Raw genomic sequence first — 10,666 nt, 5'->3', positions numbered from 1 at the left:
TGCCACTGAAAATCAGCTCGTGTGCCGCCTTCGGCACCCGTGCCATAGGTTGCCTACCCCTGCTTTAGATTAAGGCCACGCAACATTTCTCCAAAAATACAGAATATACGCTCCTAGACCTTCTCCAGAACTGAAACAAATACTCTGCCTAGATCAAGGGTTCTCAAACTGGGGATCGGGACCCCTCAGGGGGTCATGAGGTTATTACATGGGGGGGTCGCAAGCTACCAATCTCCACCTCAAACCGCGCTTTGCCTCCAGCATTTATAATGGTGTTAAATATATATATAAAGGTGTTTTTAATTTATAAGTGGGGGGGGGGGTCACACTTAGTCTTGCTATGTGAAAGAGGCCACCAGTAAAAAAGTTTGAGAGCCACTGGCATATTAGCCAGAAGACTAAATGCCAGGGAATTTCAAGATCTGAAGAAAGTATGAACAAAGAGGGGTCTGATAACACAATCTTAAAAACCTGGCCACTTATGGCTTACATGTATTTCTGGAGGGAATATATGCCAAAGGCAGGTGCTTGCCGCTCAGAATTTTCTGTCCTGTGTTCCTATCTCTGGAAGTCTCCAGAATAACCCAGAGGAGGGTTTCCCTTGCCTTGAGCCTAAAAGTCTTAGTTTTAATCTATTTGAAATCTGGGCAAGGCTTTTAACTTGGACAGTGTATAAGACAACCGTTTTCAGCCCAAAAATAGGGGCAGCATAGCAGCAATCAATACACTGCAGGTAAACAAGCCGTCCCAGCCCACCAACGGATTTCCCTGATGGGCCGTGTGCCAAAGGTTGCTGATACCTGCATAGAGGCCAACTTTCCCCGGCGCCAGTGACTTCCCTTGGATCCCTCTAGAGGAGATTACACATTCTCCACTTTGGAAGTTTATCTTTTGCATGTTTCTCTCTGCTGGTAGATCTTGGAGCTGGAATTCTCTCTCTCACACACATACACCCGGCTTCCATGTTATGTTGAGCGTGTCTCTTCCTGATTTACTTAGTCCACCACAAAGTCATGACTTGAGAAGGATTTTATTTTTCTGTTGAATCTTGGCCACTGATCCAGGTATTAACTTATCAAACAGAGGCTTGTAGACAAAAAATTGATCCTACTGGGGTTATTCGCCTAAGTTAAAATCTTTGACAAACAGCTCAGCTGTAGCAATAAATGAATTACTTGAACAGGTCTTCCACTGCACAGTTTACAACTATTTCCATCAAACACTTATAAAGGACATGCTTTATCGCTAATTCCATGATTTTACCATGCTGACAAGTACTTCACATTCTGAATGTTTTCTGTGAATACAGTAATGCCATCATTTGCCTATAGTGTTACTGCTCCTCTATGTTCCAGTAACATCACTGTGCGTATGAAATGTAGAGCTTTTAAAAGGCAGCACCACTTTCATAAGCTGGATTTCCAAGAACTGTAGCAACATGATTCTGAAACATTCCAATACAAATCAAATGTAAATGTCTTAATATTCTAAACCTCTAAACTGCTCACTCCTCTTATATGCTAAATCTTAAAAAAATTACACCTGTAACTACATTACCTAATCCTCCTGCAGCTCAAAGACTTAAACTTAAACACAGTAATACCTTATGAACAATCTAAAGGTAATTCCTAGTGTTATTGAAACAACTCTGAGGGCTATGGTTCTTACACATTAACCCCAGCCTGGGGCTACATATTGTGCTACATAACTCATCAAGATCCCACCTCCTGTCATTCCTTACTACTTAATTGCAGCACCAAGTTGAAAAATAACTCTTTTTACACTTCAGTCTTCTTGGGCAGTTTGAAAATCTATAGGTATGTTTTTCTGTTGCTACATGTTACATTTTCTTGGTTTTCTTTCCTACATTTCTTTGGTATTTTAATTTTGTTAAAAATCTCATAGTTTAGATAACTGATTACTGATACTTGCAAAATGATGGTGATTTGTAGACTCAAGTGACTCACATTGTCCTGAAAAGCTAACAGCACGAAAGCACCTATTTCAACTAAGAAACTGCTGAGAGCTGTTCCAAAATAAAAATATTACATTGACTTGTTAGATGAGTGGTACTCGTAGTGCTGACCTGGGCCCCATTTCAGAAAAGAAATGAAATGTGCTTAAATGCTTTGCTAAACCAGGACTACATAGGGACATATTCTACTACCCTTACTATGATTGGGTTACGGTGACCAGACAGCAAGTGTGAAAAATTGGGATGGGGGGTAATAAGAGCCTATACAAGAAAAAGACCCAAAAATTGGGACTGTCCCTATAAAATCGGAACATCTGGTCACCCTATGTAGTATCTTATCCCATTTTCTTCACTGAGACCGCTTGCAGAGTGAGGTACTATTAAGCATAAGGGCAGCAGACTCTAGCCCATAAGGCATTTACTCAACTATGGCAAGTGAATGACCGAACTCTGTTCTTTTTCCAATTCTTCTCCAGGGGTTCTGAAAGATAGTCATGTGATTTGTCTTCTTAAGATCTTGGGGTACAGGTTTCTGCCACTTTCCAGAAAAGTGTATCTTTTTTGATTGTTTGACGCATACACATTTTATAAATCATTAGTTCCTCTGCACATGTTGTACCTTGTGTGGCAGTTGTCATACAGCAGCTGCAGTAGGTACCATACATGTTTATTGAAAGAGAGACACAATATTTGTAGTATGCACATCCTCTCCTACACAACCACAGTATGTCTTTGCACCTCCATCATGACAAGCTCTTAATATTACGATGCTGGGTTGCCCCAAGAAATACTGCTACCAACTGTATCAATATTTTCCTAACTGCATGTGATTTTTGTGATGAAAAGTTTACTAAGTACAACATCCATCATGCTGATCTCTTCTGCAATAAGACGCAAATTTGAACCCACACCTCTGTATGACCACAGTAAGCAGCACATCACAAGATAAGCCATATCCTGTTGTGGAACAGTTACATTATTGAGGATAGCAGGATTGCACCAAAAGGGGAAAATGTTCCTTGCATACAATCATGTTCCACACTAGATGTGTGGAATTCTGAAACTTGTAAAAAGTTAATTTTTCAATTCATATTAAAGTTTCCGCCATTTCTGGAACAGAATGTGTCTGGTGTCTATTTCTACTAAAAGTCACATGCTTTTGATGTTAGTGATCAAGTCCAGTGAGCTAATCCAGAGTGTCTTCCTCCAAGTCCTTCCTCATGTGAGGGGAAAACATATCTAGGAGCTATGAATGCCACAAATTTCAACTCAGAAAGTTTCCTTCTATCCATTCCAAAGGAGAAGGAGCTGAGGTTTGTCTACCCGTGGAGTGGGTGGGGGGAGGGAGACCCACTAATCCCATAAATCTAAAAAGGAGAGAAGAACTCAAATTGGTCCAACACCTCCAAACCATCCTACAACTGTGCCACCCCTTCCAGATCTTGCTGCCATGTTTTCCATGACAATTACTATTCCAATACTCATCCACTCACCATGCACAGGAGGAACCCCAGGGAGGATAACAAAGTCAGCGTTATTTCCCATAAGGCAGTCCCTAGAGCCTTGCAGCCATTCTCCCTCAACAACTGTGGAGTTTTAACTTGATGGGTTGGTGGGAGGAGGCGGAGCTCCCATGGGATTGGAGAAAATGATGGAACAGGACATGGAACCTGTGCCTCCCCGGTCCTCTGGCCAAGCTCCACTGGTTTTGCCTCTTGCATAACTGAATTAGAGGAGGAAAGCTTTTGGCAATAAAACTCTTAACTGGCAGCCCTATGATAAGCATAGGTCTGTTTGCTGCCCTATTTTGATAATTTACACTTAATTAGTTATTCCCATGCTGATGCTTTTTTCCCCTTTAATGGTTCCTCTGTGTTCACTTGCTGTCAAAGGCCCAACTCTGTAAGTGAAAACTAACTTGTTTTTAATCGGAGATGTTTAATTGATTAACATATCAAAAAGTTACACAAATAAATGCATTTCTTTTGGAGAATCATTAATCAAATTTCAAAGGATATGGATTTAGAATCATGGGCTTTTGTGGAATTTATTTTTCTTATCTACATACTTTCTTTCCCTTCATTTGTTGAGTTTTTAGTGTTTGTGAAATAGAAACATGAAAACAGAGGCAAAATGTAGGACAATGCCACGAAAACCTTCTCATAAGATCCTGACCAATTTGATCAGCCTTAATCTGAACTACCCTTACCATCATGGTCTAATCCTAAAAATGATGTATCATGCTATAATGCTTACTAGTCTGTCACCCAATAGTGATTATATAATGAAGACAGTTTTCTACTAAATATAGTATCAGGATGGAAGCAGAAAATGAACAGACCTCAGATAATCAAGACCAAGAGAGAGATCATACAGTTCATCTGCCTGCCAATGAAGGATAGTGCTTTATTGCACATTTTCCAGGGTTGTTCCCAATCTAGTTTTAAATGTCCCAAGTGATGGGTTTTCGCTACCTCCCTTTGAAGACTGTTCCAACAGAACACTTTCATTTTAAATTACTTTACAGTAGAACCTCAGAGTTACGAGCACCTCAGGAATGGAGGATGTTCATAACTCTGAACAAAACATTATGGCTGTTCTTTTAAAATTTTACAACTGAACATTGACTTAATACAGCGTTGAAACTTTACCATGCAGAAGAAAAATGCTGCTTTTAATCATCTTAATTTAAATGAAACAAATACTCCTGTTCTAATCACAGAAAGTTTCCTTACTTTGTCAATTTTTTTTTAACTTTCCCTTTATTTTTTAGTAGTTTATGTTTAACACAGTACTGTACTGTCTTTGCTTTTGTTGTTGTTGTTGTCTCTGCTGCTGCCTGTGTACTTCCAGCTCCAAGTGAGGTGTATGATTGACTGGTCAGTTTGTAACTCTGGTATTCGTAACTCTGACTCGTAACTACTGTACTTATAACCTAATTCAGATTTAGACTTTTCATGAGTCATTCAGAGTTGGAGTTTACACTTTAAGGGTCCAATTTTGTCCACTTCACTCACCCTGAGTACTTCATACTGGGCCACATTCCACCACCCTTATTTGAATGGAGTAGTACCTTACTCTGAGTGGTCCCACTGAAGTCTGTGACAGAGCACGATACTACTCCACGTAAATAAGAGCATTGGAATCTGGCACTGTGAGAGTAATCCCATTGTTCTGGATCACAGCACAGCCTACATTCTAAAACAGGGCCATAAGGAGAATTAAGGTTAGCTCCCACTCCAGTCTCTGCATGGCCTCCCCATAGCTTGAGTCCAGCCACGTAGAGGTTAGTTATTCATTTTGGTTCCAGTCCACCCAATGCTCTGACCAGAACATCTGAGATGGAACAGAGGGAGAAGGGGTAATGGGCTATTGGCATAGGCCAGTAACAGATTACTACTCACCCCAGAGCAGGGCAGCAATAGTATTTGAGACATACAGGGCACAATTGTATAGGTATGAGCTAGCCCATTGTGACTAGTGGGATTATTGAGATAACACACCACTCCGAGTAAGGATGGCAGAACCAAGCCTAAATGAAAATGAATGGGATTGGTTTGTCACAAGCACTGTTTTGCAGAAGCTCTACATAGCAGTAGTAGAAAGAAATTAAGTGACTTGCCCAAAGCTCCACAGTAAGTCAGTTGCAGAACTGGGAATAGAACCCAGAATCTCCAGATAGATGTCCAGTCCACTAGACCATGCTGCCTTCCTACCGCAGACAAGTCCACAGGCAGGGTTTCTATGCTATAACTGCAGTGAGAGCCAACACCTTTAAAGCCTACCCTGAGAAAGGCCGTTAACACTCACTTCACCTTATACCCTGTCAAATGTCTTGATATCTTTTCATGACTGTGAAATGCTACCCTTCAGAATGACCCAAATTGTTCTGTCAATAAATGGGGATCAGAGAGACTGCTACAGTAGCTATTGGGTAAAGGTTTAATAGACTTCGGGCAGCAGAGATGTGCATGGTGGACAGAAGTGGAGCACCTCTGTAATATTGTATGAATACTATACATTGACCTAGTTACTGGGATGTGTACTGTATGAATATATTGGCTTAGTTTAGTAGGGGGCTGTAAGGAAAAACACACAGGAAGGGAAGAAGAATGGCGCAAGATAAGCCATTTCTCAGCAAACCGTTTAAGAGGGTTGTTAAGAGACCATGCCTGGGCAGGAAAAGGCCTAGAGACCAAAAGATCAAAAGGACTGCAGCTGTTTAAAGGGTCTCTCTCACTCATACTCTTTCAAGAGAAGGGGGCGGAGAGAGTTGTTCAGGACAGCTAAACAAAGAAGCAGACAGTTGCTGGTATCTGAAGAAGTTAGTCCTGCCTAGATTACCATCAAGGAATGGTAGGTAAGTCTTAGGGTAAGATAAGACTTTTTAAATCCTTTGTTCCTACTGTTAAAATAAACAATACTTTGACTTTAATAAAGCTGTATGGTCACTACCAATACAACTGGTCACAGACTCCCAAAGAAAAGAACCCTGGGGCTGGGTAAACATGCTTGAGACACAGGGTACCATAGCCCAGGGCTTGGTCTAAGAGTGGGAGAAGTGCAGCATCCCATCTCAGGATAGATAAAGGCGCCAGGGGTGATATCTGAGGCGGTACACTCAGACCACAAAGGGAACAGAGGTGTGGTTAGCTGTGGAACCATGACACTTGGGCATTAGGAATTCTGTTTATTTTTTGAGGGAGGAGTGGGAAGGGAAGAGAGGGAAAACCTTTTTTTTTTTTTTTTTTAAGTCTATACAGTACAAATTGTTTACAGTGTTTATTTCATTTACAAAAGAACTGATATGCAGTTTTAGCAATTTGCTGTATTTACAGTGATTTTCCTCTGCTTAACATTAATTAGGCCAAAACTATTTGAGGCCAAGTACAAAGGCATGTATTGTTTTATTTAATTTTAGAAAATAGTATGCACTGTATATAGCTAAAAACTCAACATTCATCACCCCAGATACCTGCAGCAAATACGGTACTTAAGGCTGGATTCTGCCCCTTTACTCACTCTGAGTAGTACCTCCCCATTTGATTATTTTAATGGAACTATTTGCATAGCAAGGTGCTACTCAGTGTCAATAAGGTGACAGAATCTGTCCTGGGTATGCTTATTAGGGGTTACCACCACAGTTCTACCAACACTATGCAGTGGAGCCCACTGTAAAGAAAGCAAAGCAGCACCCAATATTTTGTTACCGTGATAAGAAATAAATAGTAAATCTTTGAGTATTAAGAACCTTTAGTTTAGTTTTTTCCCTTAGCAACTAAGCTGTGTCTTATCCCTGTTTGGATCAGTATTGACATCTAATGCTGGGTAGTTCAATCACAAGTACATATTACTTAGGAATGCCCCGTAGGATAGAGCTCAATCACTATTTCATAGCCAACTTTGGTAGTGTGAGGTTAGTCAGGATATCAGTCACACTATTATGTTTGGCAGCCATGTATCTATATGGTAAAGGTGATTTGTTTGTTACATTATTTTTAAGTTTCAGGGCTATTGATAGTGGTTGTACTCCTACACCCTCTTTACTTTGTTAACCCTTTTCCACTAGAAAGACATCACTACATAGCCTTATCCCAAAATAATGGGAATAACTAGATAACAACATATTGGACTGGGGCTAATCTAGAGTCATGATGAAAGCATCTAGTATGAATAGAATGTGTCACTATTGCTAAAATTGCACAAACTTTACTGGAACCTTTCTTACGGTGATTTCTGCCTATTTAAATGGAGCAAGAGTCAGAAACAAGCCCTGCGTCATTAAATCTGCACAGTTTTTTAAATGTTTAGACATGTTCTCGGAGATTTACTATGTTATTCCACCATCTTGTCTGGAAATATACAATCCATTATTTTCTACTATGAACTGCATCCTTTTTTATTTTATGGCCTGAGAATAAAAAACTAAATGACAACAACGCCTGGTATTTCCTTTTATCTAAAGGAATGTCCTTGAGTATATAAATTCCGGGGATGTCACTCTTGCATTTCGATATATGTTTAGATTAGCTGGAATGTAGGCAGTATTGTTCTTGACTGAATGAGGAAGCAAGCCTTGGATTAGACGACTAGGGTGGCAACATAACAATTTAATAAACTGAACTGAGTGTCACTGGATCTTACTGGGCAGCTTTCAGAAAAAGCTCAGTTCTTGGGCTTTCTAATAGCAGAGGCTGAGAACAGTTCTTAGTCATTTAGTTTTTCCTCTGTGAGCGGATGGGGGTATCTCAATACAGTATAATGATGACAGGAGAATTTCAGAAGTTTATGAAGCCAAAGCATCCATTTAGATGGACCAGGGAAGAGTTCAGATACTGAACTCAAACTATTATTACTCCAAGATAAGACAATTACTTCAGCTGAATTATAAAATAAATTTGCTGATACGTCAGTAGCTATGGGTAGAAGGATGCATTTCCCTCTAGCATTGGGGGTTGGGTGAAGTATTAGAGTGAACGGGTTAGTTAATTCTTTCCCCTTTTTTTCCCCCCCAGTAATTGCCCATCAAGTTAAGACTATTATCATCTAGATTACATAAAATTACTAGAAACCCATGTGATGAGTACAGTATTTGACAGAGATCAAAAGGCCAGGAGATGAGCAGTGCCAAATATGGAAAAGTATTACGTCACTCAAAATGAATACAGGATTGGTTTTGAATCAAAGGCAAGTCTATAGATAAAAATCTAACATGCTGTGTCTCCCAACATCTGTAACTGCTGTTCCAGTTTATTTTATTAATGTTGCAAATATATAAATATGACCACACAAATGCCTTCATAACCTTACTTTAGAGGAATGGAAACAAATGATGGGTCTGATCCTTCTCCCTGAAAGTCAACAGCAGAACTCCTATTGACTTCAATGGGTGCAGAATTGTACCCCAAGAAACAAGATGAGATTCAAGGTGCATTGGAATAGAATTCAAGCAGAACGTATTTTTGATGTAGAGAGGCTAAAATCATATGCACACTTCCAGACTCAAAATAATTTAGCAAGAGTATTTTTAAAATGTCTTTAAAACAGTATGGTCTCAGTCTCCTCTCACTTACACTGGTGTAAATCAGAAGTCAATAGAGCTATACTGATGTAAAGTTGGTGTAAGTGAGAGGAGACTCAAACACACTGGAAAAAAACGAGAAATAGAAGTGGGAAATGCTGTGGCCATCAGTAGGTCACATATCATTGTACAAGAGGCGATACCGTGATTTCAAAGGCACTGATCTAATAACAAAAAGGGGAGGGGGGAATGAGATATAAGAGTATGGTTGAACAGGCAGTTTCAGATTAACTTGTGCCACAAAGTTCAGGAGTGTTGGAATTTGTGGGTTTGGTTTCTCCCATTAAAAAGAGAGAGCTATGCATTTCTGATTCAGATCGAACTTCTCCAAAATTCAGGGTGTTTGGATCCACGTGCCTGGTCTGTGACCAACTATAAAAGAAATAGCTTTGTTTGCTAATTCTCCAGACTGGTGAGAGTTCACTTGGAAAGCATCTATGAAATTCTTTTGTACTCCAGCAGTTCCAGAGAAGCTGGGTAATTACTCTCTGCTGGAAAGAATATAGTTAGGTGGTTCTCATTACAGTATGTTTTTGGAGTTGTCCTAAACCTCTCTAGGTTTTTTAAAAATAATTTAAAAAATCCATGGCACAATAGATAGAGGATATTGCTTTAATTTAATTATATTATGGGCTAGCAAAGGGGAGTAAAAGGATAAGATATTGACTACGTACACGGGAAGTGGGAAGCAGCTTCCATAGAGCCACTACTCTTACTTCCTTTTAGGAAACCGTTGGAAAAAAAAAATCAGGAAAACGAAAGTTACAGTATACTCCATCCCCACAAGGCAAACTCAACTCTGCCCCTAGAGCTGGCAATACTCACTGGGAATGTTTTCCATTGCTGGCTAGCACAGCCACAACAGGGCACAGTGAGATATATTTTGCACCAGATATAGAGCTGGTGCAGGGTATGGCCTTACCACATCAGGGAAAATGAGCAAGCCAATTTCCCCACCTTAGAAGGAAACAAGAAAAATGACACTAGTTGAAAGCTCAGATTAATGGAAATGTAGGAAGCATAGATGCTGGAGCTAGAGGCGTGAGGGGTTCTGTAGCATTCCCTGGCTTGAAGTGGTTTCCATTATATACAGGGTTTACAGTTTAGTTCAATAGCTCTCAGCATCCCCGCTATACAAATTGTTCCAGCACCTCTGGTAGGAAGGAAGTTTGAAGAAATAGAATTGGTTGGTTCAAAAGCTTTGCTGACTTATTACTCGCAATGTAGGATATAATGTTTTACGCTGGCCTTGTGCCATTTATGTTATGTTATTTTGAGAAATTGTGAAGGGAAACTCTTATATGTAGCACGGTATGCACTACAGGTGTAATTACCATATTTCCAATTAGAAATATGAATGTTTCTTAGGATCAAAAATATATTTATAGAATGTTTATGTGCCAACTTGAGGAAGTTTTATTTTTGACCGTTTTTAATATAAAAAATATTGGGCCAATTTCATTGGTACTTTCCAGCTGCTTTGTGCCACTCTGACAGTGATAAGCAACTGCAAAACTCTCTTAACTAGCCAGTTAAAATGGGTTTACAGCTGCTTTGTGTCAACCAAAGCAGCATAAATCAGCCAGAGCATAATAAATGAATTAATCTGT

At 39.8% G+C, this 10,666-nt stretch overlaps 1 protein-coding gene across 4 annotated transcripts in view; it reads right to left on the bottom strand.

Annotated features, from left to right (window-relative positions):
* STARD13 (StAR related lipid transfer domain containing 13) overlaps positions 1-10,666 on the bottom strand; it is a 457,620-nt gene that overhangs the window by 355,655 nt on the left and 91,299 nt on the right. The window lies entirely within an intron of this gene.

Source organism: Trachemys scripta, chromosome 1, assembly GCF_013100865.1.
Source record: "Trachemys scripta elegans isolate TJP31775 chromosome 1, CAS_Tse_1.0, whole genome shotgun sequence".
NCBI classification, from domain to species: domain Eukaryota; kingdom Metazoa; phylum Chordata; order Testudines; family Emydidae; genus Trachemys; species Trachemys scripta.
Note: the sequence above shows the minus strand (reverse complement) of the source record. Positions and strands in the feature narration are given on the sequence as shown.